Here is a 12466-nt window from a genome sequence, read left to right on the forward strand (position 1 = left end):
CTATCGGTATTATAACCCACGGATAAAATAGGATAAAACGTTGACACACTTGGAGCGCGCATGCGATCAATTAATCCGTCCAAGGATCTTCGACGACTTTCCGCACCATTTTCTCGTTAAACAGGTTGCTCCCGGTATCCTACTTAAGCAAGTCGATGTCCTTAAAGATACCGCGTCCCGTAATACCTATCGGATCATCCATTCAGTCATTTCGCTTAGTTGCGTGCTCCGTTATATGCTCGATCCGCTTATAAGGACACTCGTTTCAGATATTAAGTATCTTATTTTTATCGATGGAAGAGGATGCAGTGGAGAATATTGGGTCACCGGAGAAAATTACGGCAATAAAACGTAATTATGGAAGAGCCGATTGCGACACGTTAACTGGAAACTCTGCGATTAGTCTTCCTAGCTTGGGGTTGCGTCTAGATTATTTGTACCAATTCTGATCGCTTCGAACGCTAAGTTAGCAACTCTAATATCTAGCAAATCGAGACTTTCTCATCTCGGATGTTTCAATTGTCTTTAGACAATACGAAGACTCGAATTTAGCAACATTCGATTCCGCAAACTGAACAGCTACATATTCCATCCTCATTCTGACTTTCTATCAGCTCAACGTGGCTCGCCACGAATTGCAGCGTACTAATGGAAATGTTCGCGGAAATTAATACCATCGGGGTTGCCATAACACCGTCGATGGTGCACGGTACTCCGCGAAGCCGGTGGAATGAGAATAGCATTCTTAATGCATTTAGCGTGGAATGCGACTCCTACGTCCAACATTCACCGGATCGGCGAGTTCTACTCGCCTGCCAGCGCTCATTTATCCCAGCCTTAACTACCCGGTGCCGCCACGATGTTGCTCCCCGGCAAAAACGGACGATCCCATCGTCTAACTGATAATTTGCAACTAGGTGGTCGTTTGCAGGCCCTACTAGTCACGCTACAGCTGCAGCAAAAGGATCCAACATTGTAAGTCGACCAGCCTATCTCCTAGAGGGGGAAGGAAAACTCTGGTCTCAACCGTGTCTCCTTATTGGTTTCGATGTTCGGCTCTAATGGCGTGTTTCTCTGGGTCAGATGGTATCGGAAAGGATCTGATCCTTTGGGCCTACTATCTGCACAGGTGGTAAGACGTCCAGCTACCTCGACGATCCCTCGGTCGAGTCTCCTTATTAGCTTGACTAGTTAGACCCAACTGCATCGATTTGCTCAGCCAGAATCCTTGGTCCCCGGGTGCCTGGACGTTTCATAAATTGTCTCTTATCCTACTGTCGTCTTCCCTGGCGGTTGTGCAAACGGCGGTTCCACTGACCCCGATGTAACAGCCCAATTTTCGATCGACCACCTGTGCGCCTTTCACGTCCATTCAATTCCTGCGTACGCGCGGCGCAAATTGCCGCGATCGCGGCGAAAACAAGCGGCCAAGGATGAACACCGTCTCCACGGGAGACTCGAAACCCGCGAACGTCGGGCAATTTTCATCCGCAGGTGCGCCTTCCTCCTCTCTCTTTCAGTCTCTTTAACTTCGGGCCGCGTAGCGGTTTTCCTACGGCGTCGTTTACCAACCGGCAACGCGCATTCTTGGCAGGACTGCCGGAATGTGGATCGCAGGCACGCGAATGACAATTCCAAAAGGACGTTCCTGATCGTGACCGTGTGCACCGGTGCAACGCAGGGGGAAACGCGCCAAGATTCCCGGCGTTTCGTCATCGTTTAAGGAATCGTGCGAGCCGCGTCTCCACGGATTCTCGCCTTATCCGCTTTACCGTTAAGCCTGCCGGAGTGGGACGCCTTGTCCCTTGGAGATCTACGATTAGGCTACCGGAGACCAGACTGTTGGGATCCTCTTTTGGAGGGGGTGGAACAATTGCTCGAACAAATTGCGCGATCATGAACTATTACGATAGATAGTTTGTTGCTTTTTGCTCCTTGTAACACTGTGAGGTAAAAGATCCAAAATTTGGAGCTGTAATGTGTGGATGAAACGCTACACTATACAGAGAGGGTCTGAACTAGTTGAGATTGTATTATCTAGCCTAGTGGAGCCTCTAATATCTAATCAAACCGAACTTTTGTTATCTGACAAAGTGATACTCCTTAATATCTGACCAAATAGTACTTCTATCACCTAACTTAACATCTTTTTGTAATCTAATCTGATAGATAGAATGTTGGTAGGACAGTTTAATTATTTCAACTTAAACTATCAATAAAAATTATTGAGAATTTGTATATATCCAACAAGCGTTAGGTGGTCAATAATGATACACATTTCGTTTTATTTCATGGAATATATTACGTCCGAGAATATTTTTCTTATCAATTGTAATGCTCAGAAATAAAGTGCGTCTGTGTGCGTGTGGCTTAATATCACGTCAACGAAACGTCAATAAAAGAACTTTATTGCGTGCGACGTTTAAGATACGGGAAATCCAAATGTTACGAAACGATAACGGGCTACTCGACGCGAAAATATCGAGAGTATAATTAACGGTTAACTTGTTCGTCTTCAGAAAACGTGAAACAATTTTTCTAGGCGTTTACGTTTAATGGATTCGGGCCATTGACGTCTTTCACGGCGGTCGAGGTCTTTGTGACCGAGTCACTTGCTTAATAAGTTCAACAAAGTAGCCATTGTGATAGGGTAATTTGCTTAATTAATTCAACTTCGGCCTTTGAACTAGCTTTTTAGTTTTGCAAATCTGTTACTTAATAAGTTAACGAAACGGTATTTGTCTTCATGAATAATTTGTTAAATAAATTTACCGAACAACTGTGTTTGGAATCGAATTTCTTGTTGAACAATAAAACACTGGGAAAGAGTTGTTCATCGGAACCTAACGGTTCGTACCTCTCTAAATGGGTTAACTACCTAATAAATCGAAGAATTTGTATCGTTTTGTTTCGAGTACTCGTTACGGTGCACGCAACTTAGAACAATCCGCGGAATGCAACGATCGAACCGTTTTCTAACAAGCATGCCTATACACATGGCTATGGAGCACAAGGTTGATCGAAAAACCTTCACAGTAGCCAGAGGATGGCATCACGCCGTAGAGGGTGATTCATATCTATGTATGACATTAAAAATAGCAACAGCAACATCAGTTTCCTTAAAAGAAAACAACTGTTACACGAAATTTTTAATATTTATGTATACTCTCTGTTAATACCGTATTAGAAACATGAAATTCCACGCTAATTTATACATAGACTGGTAGTTTCATACATTATAATTGCTAATGATTTCCAAGAAAATATGTCTAGAAACCTGAGCTTCGATTCTGTCTCAATTATGATACTTATTTTTAGTACCAGGTGCACTACTCACACTATGCCAGATCACGCGTACGTGAGCTCGTGGAGTTTCGGAGAGTCGACAAAGGCAAACCGATGCATGCCCTCTTTCTCGATTCTCCGAAGCTGCCCGAAGTAATTTCGGACCGTCTCGTGAGAGTCGAGAGAGGAAGGCTCATTTGCCTTCTCGCACTTGTACAGCTGAAATTCGACCTCACGTCGACGGCATACGATTCCAAGTCTCGACTGGCCAGGTATTTTTTATTTTCCGACCTATGTAAATAGACGAACATAAGCAAGATACTATAATGAAAAAAATTTTGTGAAATTTTTCTTACGGAAATATACGTTTTAAGACCCCCCGATCATATTTGAATTATTGAAAAGAAATAAATTAATTTTTATTATTCCCATATATGAGCGTACATATGTATATCATTTCAGATATCACTTCTGACACATCTGGCAACGTGTAACCATTACTGCTGGCTACTGCCACCCTCTCGCAGCCTCTGCTGGCCTCTGCTGGCCCCTGCTGACCACTGCTGACCACACCTGATACTTCCGACAACGTATAACGATTACTATTGGTTTACTGCCAGCCTCTCCCAGCCTCTGTTGGCCTCTCGTGACCTCCGCTTATATTTCTCACGACGTATAACAATTACGACTGACTTCTGCCAACTTCCGCTGGCCTCCGCTGACCACTGCTGACCACCCCTGATGCTTACGACAACGTATAACGATTACAACTTGCCACTGCTTGCCACTCCTTGCCACTGCTGGCCTCCGCTGGCCTCCGCTGGCCTCTGCTGACCACTGCTGACCACCACCGATGCTTCCGACAACGTGTGACGATTACTACATGTTACTGCTTACCCCTTCTGGCCCCTGCTGACCCCTGCTGACCACTGCTGGCCACTGCTGGCCTTTGTTAACAACTTCTGACATGATATATATGTAAAACATTGTATAATGTAAATCTATGGCAATAAATGATATAATTACAAAGAATTCTATGTGTTCTCATCATTTTCTACCTTTCTTTTCCTCTCCAAATCATCCCCTTAGTTATAAGACTCCCTGAAACTCCTTGGTTTCTCTGAACCCACTAGGAAGTCCCGAAACTCAGAACTTTGCTAAAAATTCAGTGTTTCCAAGAATTTTCGGCGTTTCCAAGAAATTCCAGGACTTCCCAGTTGTTTCAGGTCTTTCCAGCGGTTTCAGGGCTTTCCAGCTGTTTCAGGACTTTCCGGCTGTTTCAGGGCTTTCCAACTGTTTCGGGGGATGTCGTTGTTTCAGGCCTTTTTCGTTGTTTCAGGCCTTTCCAGCGGTTTCAGGGCTTTTTCGTTGTTTCAGGGCTTTTTCGATGTTTCAGGACTTTTTCGATGTTTCAGGGCTTTCCAGCTGTTTCAGGACTTTTTTACGAAAAATGAATTCTCGATTTTGCCAGCAGATACGAGAGTGACGGTTTCGGATTTCTAGGAAATGACGAGGACATCAGCAGGATATCAGGGGGACATGATATGGGAAGCGGTGGCACGTATCTTATAACTATGGGAATGATTTCGAGAGGAAAAGAAAGGAAAAAATGATGAGAACACAGAATTCTTTGAAATTATATCATTTATTGCCATAGATTTACATTATACAAGGCTTTAATACATATACATCATATCAGAAGTTGTCAACAAAGGTCAGCGTTGGACAGCAGTGATCAGCAGGGGCCAGCAGGGGTCAGCAAGGGACAGTAGGGGCCAGCAGGGGACAGCAGAGGCAAGCAGAGACCAGCAGAGCCAGGCAATTGTAAGTTGTAATCGTTATACGTTGTCAGAAGTAACAGGAGTGGTCAGCATCGGTCAGCAGAGGCCAGCGGTGGCTGGTAGAAGTCAGTAGTAATCGTTGTGCGTTGTCAGTAATATAAGCGGTGGCCAGCAAAGGCCAGCAGAGGTTGGGAAGGTCTGGCAGTATCCAGTCGTAATCGTTATACGTTGTCAGAAATACCAGGAAAGGTCAGCATCGGTCAGCAGAGTCCAGCGAAGGTTGGCAGAAGTCAGTAGTAATCGTTATACATTGTCAGAAATATAAGTGGTGGTCAGCAGAGGCCAGCAAGGCCAAGAGAAAATTAAAAAATACCTGGGCAGTCGAGACTTGGAATCGTATGCCGTCGACGTGAGGTCGATTTTCAGTTGTCCAAGAGCGAGAAGGCAAATGTGAGCCTTCCTCTCTCGACTCCCAACGAGGCGGTCCGAAATTACTTCGGTCAACTTCGGAGAATCGAGAAAGAGGGAATGCGTCATCATCGGTTTGCCTTTGTCGACTTTCCGTAACTCCACGAGCTCACGTACTGCGTGATCTGGCATGTGTGAATAGAATAGCTGCACTGCACTTCGTCTTATAAAAAAATCCCGGGGAGCTTACTAGCGCGAAACAGATCTTATCGGTGGCCACCTGGCGGCGGAGACACGAAGCATTTTCTAACCGCTGCTCGTAATGTATAAATGTTTTCGTGTTGCTCGTTATAATACGGAATAAATTAAGATAAAAATCAGAGTCTATTAAAAAACAATTGCTCCATGTTTTCTAACAGATCGTGATTGTTATCTCCGTACGTTTCGTATTACCAACGCAACGTTCTAACCAAATATTTTCTTTTGCACGTTACAGAGAACGACGAGCAATCGTCGAAATTATTTTTGAAAAATCATCAATCGCGCGAAACACTCTGCCCTGATCTTTGCACTACTTACATTATCTCAATTATTCGCAGCCCCAGCGCGACATTAATTTGCGAACTGATAAGGCGTAGCCTGCCCTAATTATTTCTTTGCTCAAACAATTCTTACTTTATCGTCGTTTCGGTCTGGTAATAAAAACGTAAGGGTTATCAGTAGATGGAATTTTTCTTCTTGATAAATAATCTGCAACAGAGTCGTTCCAATTCCACGGGTTTCGGTTCCTTTCACGATAATTACTGAGAAACGCAAGTCACACCGTTCCGGCGTACACTTTCACCAAAACTTTTTGTTTAAACCGTTAAGTGTTCGAGGCCTGGATACGCCGGGAGAAAATATACAAACAAATTTTTGTGCTTTTTCGTCGATCGGGGGTATGTTGTAACGTGGAAACTTTCGTTCCTCTCGCGCGTTACTGTTGCAGCTCGTAATGTTACACTGAAATACAACATACAGCGCGTTTAACTACGTTCTCCATAAACTTTAACCACCTTTCGTTTCGGAGCAATATTTGAATATTATTTTTAAAATCCCTCGACATGATTTATTTAATGCATCGAGGCGCACCAATGCTTAAAATACTTTCAGACATTAATTGATTAATTTGTTCACAGAAGTACATAACGCTCATCATAATAAATATTGCTATTAATCACTTTCTAAAACCAGTTTATAAACCTGATATTTACCGTGAAAAATTCCACGTCCCCGACACATCTGTAGATCCAAATCAACGACTGTGGACGCTAAGGGGACATTCATTATGTCCGCCACTGGCTGTCCCTACGGGCCTATCCCTACCATTTCACCTACTTAAAGCGTCAAATCACCTGGTCGATCGATGTATCATAACTCGGGAACTATCACGACCCAGAAGCATCGAAGTACGAGGCAATGGAAAGAGCCAGAAACTGTCCTCCTCGTTCCAAATGCAAAGGCGTAGGACCAAAGGGGCCCGCTGGACTAAAGGAGGAGATCTTTGGGGCAAGATCGCCAGAAGAGCGGCGTCTAACGTGAAACGATCTGCACACGGGCAACGTGTGTGCCGTCTGGTTTCATTTCACATCTGCGGGACTCACGGTCTAGCAAGTTTTGCCTCGGTCGCTGACCCTTCTTTCCCCTCTCTCTATTTCTTTGATCCTGCTTCCATTCTGTCCTTCTTCCAGAGATTTATCTCGGCTTCGCCTCCTTCCTCGTGCTCTTTGTCATTGTGTTCTTCGACTTCAAATAACCCCCCCCCCCCCTCTTCTCTTTCGGTCCATCTGCTGTTGACTTCATCTTTCGTCGTCCTCTCGGAACATGCTGTTCCCTTTCTTCGATTTTACGAACGCTGCAATAGGTTATCTCATGAGGATTGCGACGGACTTGCCAGGCAAGCGGAGATTGTTGTTTCACTTTCGGATGACAACTTCATTATATGGAAAGAGGGGAAAGTCAACGTTGGGAGAACACCACCCTGTCACCTGGGCCCTTTTAGGTTAGAATTCGGTTGGGGTACATCTCGAAATTGGTTACGTGGCTCAAAGAAAAACAGATCTCCATTTTATAGAACGGAAGCCTTAACGCCTTAAGACTTAAGCCTTAACTGTCATGGCGGCCACTAGCGACCCAACTCCTCGAATTTACAACTCAGTTTTATGGAATGCCATAAAATATCAAGTGTCAAATCATCTTAAAGGTTATTAAGGAGTTTAAAAAATTAATTCTTAAAGCGAGGTGTTACAGAAAATAAATCTGAACAGGATTTATGGGTTTCTATAATGTTACAAGAGTAAATGGTACGGTAAATTTTAGGTTATGTAACCTCGAATAGATTGGAAACAAAACTTTGGTTTTGTAGGGAATTTCACGTGTCTGTCAATGCATTAACTGAGACTAATACGTACAAAACATTCCCATACATTACACGTTTAACGGACTGTGAACGGATGGACTGTCTGTGACACGCCATAACTCGATGTATGGAGGTCGTGGCGAAAGGCACTGACAGCAGTTCGATGATTAATTCAGCGTGGATGTGGAAACGAACTGGCGAAGACTCGGAGGTTAAATGTCGACTTAGAAACGACCTGGGAAAGACGCGGAACTTGAATATGTACTTTCTATAGAAGCAATTAGGTCTGCAAAGGGGTTGAAAGCTGGGGGCAGAGATAGTAGACTATGTTCGATCGGATTTATTGTTTTATTCTAAAGTAACCTTCGACAATGTCGAGATAAAAATTTTTCCCAATCTCTCACAAAATTCCCTGGATCGTCTTTGGTTACTTTTCTCATCGACTCCGCGCCATCTTTCTTCTGCCTTTGTGCGCGCAGACTCATCGCTTTCTTTTTCCCCCGGCTGTATCTCTTCTCCTTTTGCTTCTACTCGATCTTTAGGTTTTCGTCTACCCTCGTGTGATTTTTATTTCATTCTGGCGTCTTTGTTCTACCTTTCACCGGTGTTCTTTTGTTTCTCCCTTTCGTTGACCTTCGATGCTCCCCCCTGCGTCCCGCTAACCCTAAATCTCTCGATCTTTCCTCTTCATCGGCGTCCCGTCCTCGATCGCGGCGCTGGAATCGAACTTTCGATGGAATCGAAACGCTAACGATACCGATCTCTGCTCACGACGTTTAAAAGATGTAATAATCAATCATAAATTACTCAAACACGGTCTACCAACAGCGCCAAAATTAAATATATTTTTTATCGTAAATAAAAATTCTTTGAACAAAGAATTTAATTGTGTTTTAGAATACGAATTTCCTTTTTCTTTTTATTATTTGAATTGAAATTAATTAATTTTCTTGTGTGTCCACGCAGAAAAATATTCGGTTCCCTCGTTTTCTGCGTTATAAGGGACTGGGTTCGCAGAACCTTCGACGGATACCTTCCTAATTACTTTAGAGTCGGATTCTTTCGAGCATGGGAACAGCCCCTGGCGAAAGCCAACCGTATTTTAACCCTCGACCGGTAGGGTGAGATTAAAATAACCCACGTTGTTCTCTCAAAGCACCGACTCTGATTACCACAGACTCTTGGAAACTTTCCACAGAATCTATACTCCATCTTCATTCTGATGCTGAACTTTGACACTCAGGTGTCAGGGAGTTCAACTCTCGGAAACAATAAATTAAATTCATTCTGTACGATGATTGTTCAATTTAGGGGTTCTTAATCAAACGATGTAACATCAGATAAGACTTAAACAATAACGATGACATGTTTGATGATTCTTAAATGATAGAAACGTGGAGTGAGTTGATCTAATAGTTGACAATTATCGAATACGGTGCACAAAAATCCTCATCGATACAATTACAATTACGAATCGCGAAGGTTACTCGAAAATCCATGAGTAAATACCATTAGTATTCCAGTCCTTTCATCACGGATATAAAGAGCGATGATAGCAGCGTATTAGCATACCAGTTGATGAATAATTACATCTACGAAAAGAGAACTCACACACTGACAGTAAGTGGTATGACTGTCGCTTCTGCACAGAAATATTCTCGTTGCCAAAATTCCAGTCGAAGAGTTAAGTGTGTTACTTCGAAGACAAAAAAAAAAGTGCCATTTATCAAGTATAAAGAGACTTCAGCTGTTTATTACGGTTCGAAGCGTGTGGGTTGATTTAATGTTCCTCGAGATCACGTTCTATTTGATATTTTTTGTGCATGATTAGCGAGATGTTTTACGTAACTCCAGCTATGCCGGATCACGTAACGTCGTAGCAATAAACGGCATAAGGAACGTGCCTTTTCCTCGAATAACTTTCCATGCGTGAATAAATATTTGATCGATTAGTCACAATTATCGACGATGACAAATACTTCCCTAGAAATCTTTTTTCCAGAAGACTGAAATAAATGGTACCAATCATTTCAACACCAGCTTTCAACTTTGAGGATCCTGAGGATCTTCATTGAGCAACTTCATTTTCAGAATCATTTAAAGAAACTAACACCTATTTCCTCAACGTAAAATATTACCAAAAGCTAAAATCCCTAGGAACACTAACTCTGGATCGCTGTTGCACCTTACAGAGATGGAATTTGAGAGTCTAGACAAATGCTCTGCATGGAAATACCCTCTATACATTCTCAAATTAAGCAAATAATAGTATCTGTTTAAACATATTTGGCTAACCTAATTGTCCAACATTCTCAGGCACTAAAAATTTTCTTGCAGCTATAAAACCGAACGTCCAAACAAGTATTCTACCTCAAACTATTCTCTATTATTTTCTATCCTGTATTCTTCCACCATACAAATACAATAAACCTACTTTCTCTAACTTGGCAAACTAAACCTTCCAATTCTCCCAGGAATCTTTACTTTCTTCTTTGCTCACAGAACCTAAATATCCCAAAAATCTTGACATATAATTTACATTCTTTCTTAAAATCAGTTAAAGAGGGTACTTCCTTCCCCAGCTTCGGTTAGTCCCCAATTATCCAATGTTACCAAGGACTAAAAGTCCCTAGAATACTAACTTGGAATCACTGTTACACCAAACTAATCCGAACTATGTCTTTATACAAATAAAACACTTGTTCAGGCTTGACAAACTCATTTCCTAGTATTCCCAAGATCTAAAACTCTTGACCCGCGACTCGTTGCTTTCATAATTCGCAAGGCTTCGAGCGCGTTCGCAAAAACATCAACATCGAACCGCAATGAACATAAATAACGGCTTCGTTGTGGTAAGCAAGAGAGTAAGTCTCTGCCAATCGGTCTCGAAACTTAAGGGGCGATGATACTTAAGGCCCCGATACTTTGGTTAGCCACGCCCAACAGCACGTCAGAATTCGGCATGCGATTAAACGCCACGGGAATCGATCAACGTGTCTTATCGCGTGTTCGCGCCGTCTTTCCGATGACGGTCTGCCTCCCACCTGGATCGCTCGAAAGGACACCGAGTTATTTCTGGAAGGTGATTCCAGAGTCGCTGAGAGCATTCCACGGGCATTCCAGCGATTTTTCGCGCGCGTCCGTCATAGAAAGCTGGGGGAAAATCGCTACGGATCCACGAACGAATCGCGAAAGTACTCAAGGAGACATGAAAGTATTCCGTCGCGTACTGAAACGTCCTCCGGCGTCTCTTCCCTTCGGTTTTCTCCTGCAGGTGCTCGAATCCACGTACTATTGCGTCTGACAATGGTACATTGTGTTTGGAGCATCGCTGTTAATATTGAGAGAGTTGCAGAGGTTAGAAGAGGTGGACGCCTATGGGCGTTAATCCCTGCATATCAAAGATAGAGCAAAAGATTAACGGCAACATTTGGGATGATAAATTCAGGAATTCCTCGCGAGCTCCATTCAAGAGCAATGGTAGGAGAAGAACGAGTTCTTGACTGTCTGAGCGCGACCCAATCTGGAACACGTGAGACCGTGAGAGAGAATATACGACACGCGTCGCTGTCGCTTCCGGTAACAGGAGAGTCCGATGACGATGATCTCCCCCCGACAAATCGAACGCAGAAGGGAGAAGAAGGCGTTGGTGCGCCGACGACTGGTCAATGCTCTGTCTACTTGCCTTGCGCTTCGCTGAAGTCTCTACACTACCCATCAAAAGTTCCACGCTATCTTTTAGAGCACGAACAAACACATCGAAAAGAAAGAACGAAACTTTTTCCTGCGAGCCCCCGTTTTCGTGAAAATCGAGTCCAAAGCCGGGGTGGCGCGCCGGGTGTACGCGCGCCACGGAAATTGCTAAACCAATTTTCTCGAAAACAAAGCCTCCTAGGGGAAAACTTTGTACCACGTTTTCGATTCATTTTTCGTCGCAGAATCGTCTGTCGGCGGCCATCGCGAGTGTTGTGGGATGGTAGCACGATGGACATGAATTATGAACGTTATTATGCTTTTGACGGGTAATGTATTCCCTGTCTGGTTTCAGGTCCGCCTCGCGCACGACAGCGTAAGTGTATTATAGTGCGCGTGTGCATCGTACATAAAAGTATTATGTCATAAGCTACGAGGCATAGAGGCCATTCACGAGGACTTTACGCTTGCGAGGCTTCGTAGCGAGTTCCGCGTCCACGTAGGACGTCTCAAAACTACAGGGTGTCCCACTCGAAACAGGCTTCCTAATTATCTTCTTCGGTCGGATAATTCGTATGGTATCAATACGTGAATTTCGTGTGTTAAATCATTTGATAATCACTTTCCATCAATTACTATTGTTGAAAGGAGACTTTTAAGATTGTCATATGACAATAAATTGACAAAATCGCAGGAACCTGTTACGGTTAGAAGCGAGCGTAACGAAACGATCGATCAGAAGCAAATTGAATGGCGGCTAATGGTCATTTATTAATGTCCCTGTCGCGGGAAAATTTCTACTCGGAGAAAATTTCAGTTTTAGCTTGCGTAACGCGTTCCCTTACGTAACCTCTTAGTTGGAAGCAACGTCGAAACAATCGTGAAAGCGTGAGAATTATTT

General features: G+C 43.4%; 1 protein-coding gene across 4 annotated transcripts in view; it reads right to left on the reverse strand.

Annotated features, from left to right (window-relative positions):
- LOC122396432 (spectrin beta chain, non-erythrocytic 5) overlaps window positions 1-12466 on the reverse strand; it is a 55370-nt gene that overhangs the window by 21252 nt on the left and 21652 nt on the right. The window lies entirely within an intron of this gene.

This window comes from Colletes gigas, unplaced genomic scaffold, assembly GCF_013123115.1.
Source record: "Colletes gigas isolate AHSC1104 unplaced genomic scaffold, ASM1312311v1 Colletes_gigas_Sc00007, whole genome shotgun sequence".
NCBI lineage: Eukaryota > Metazoa > Arthropoda > Insecta > Hymenoptera > Colletidae > Colletes > Colletes gigas.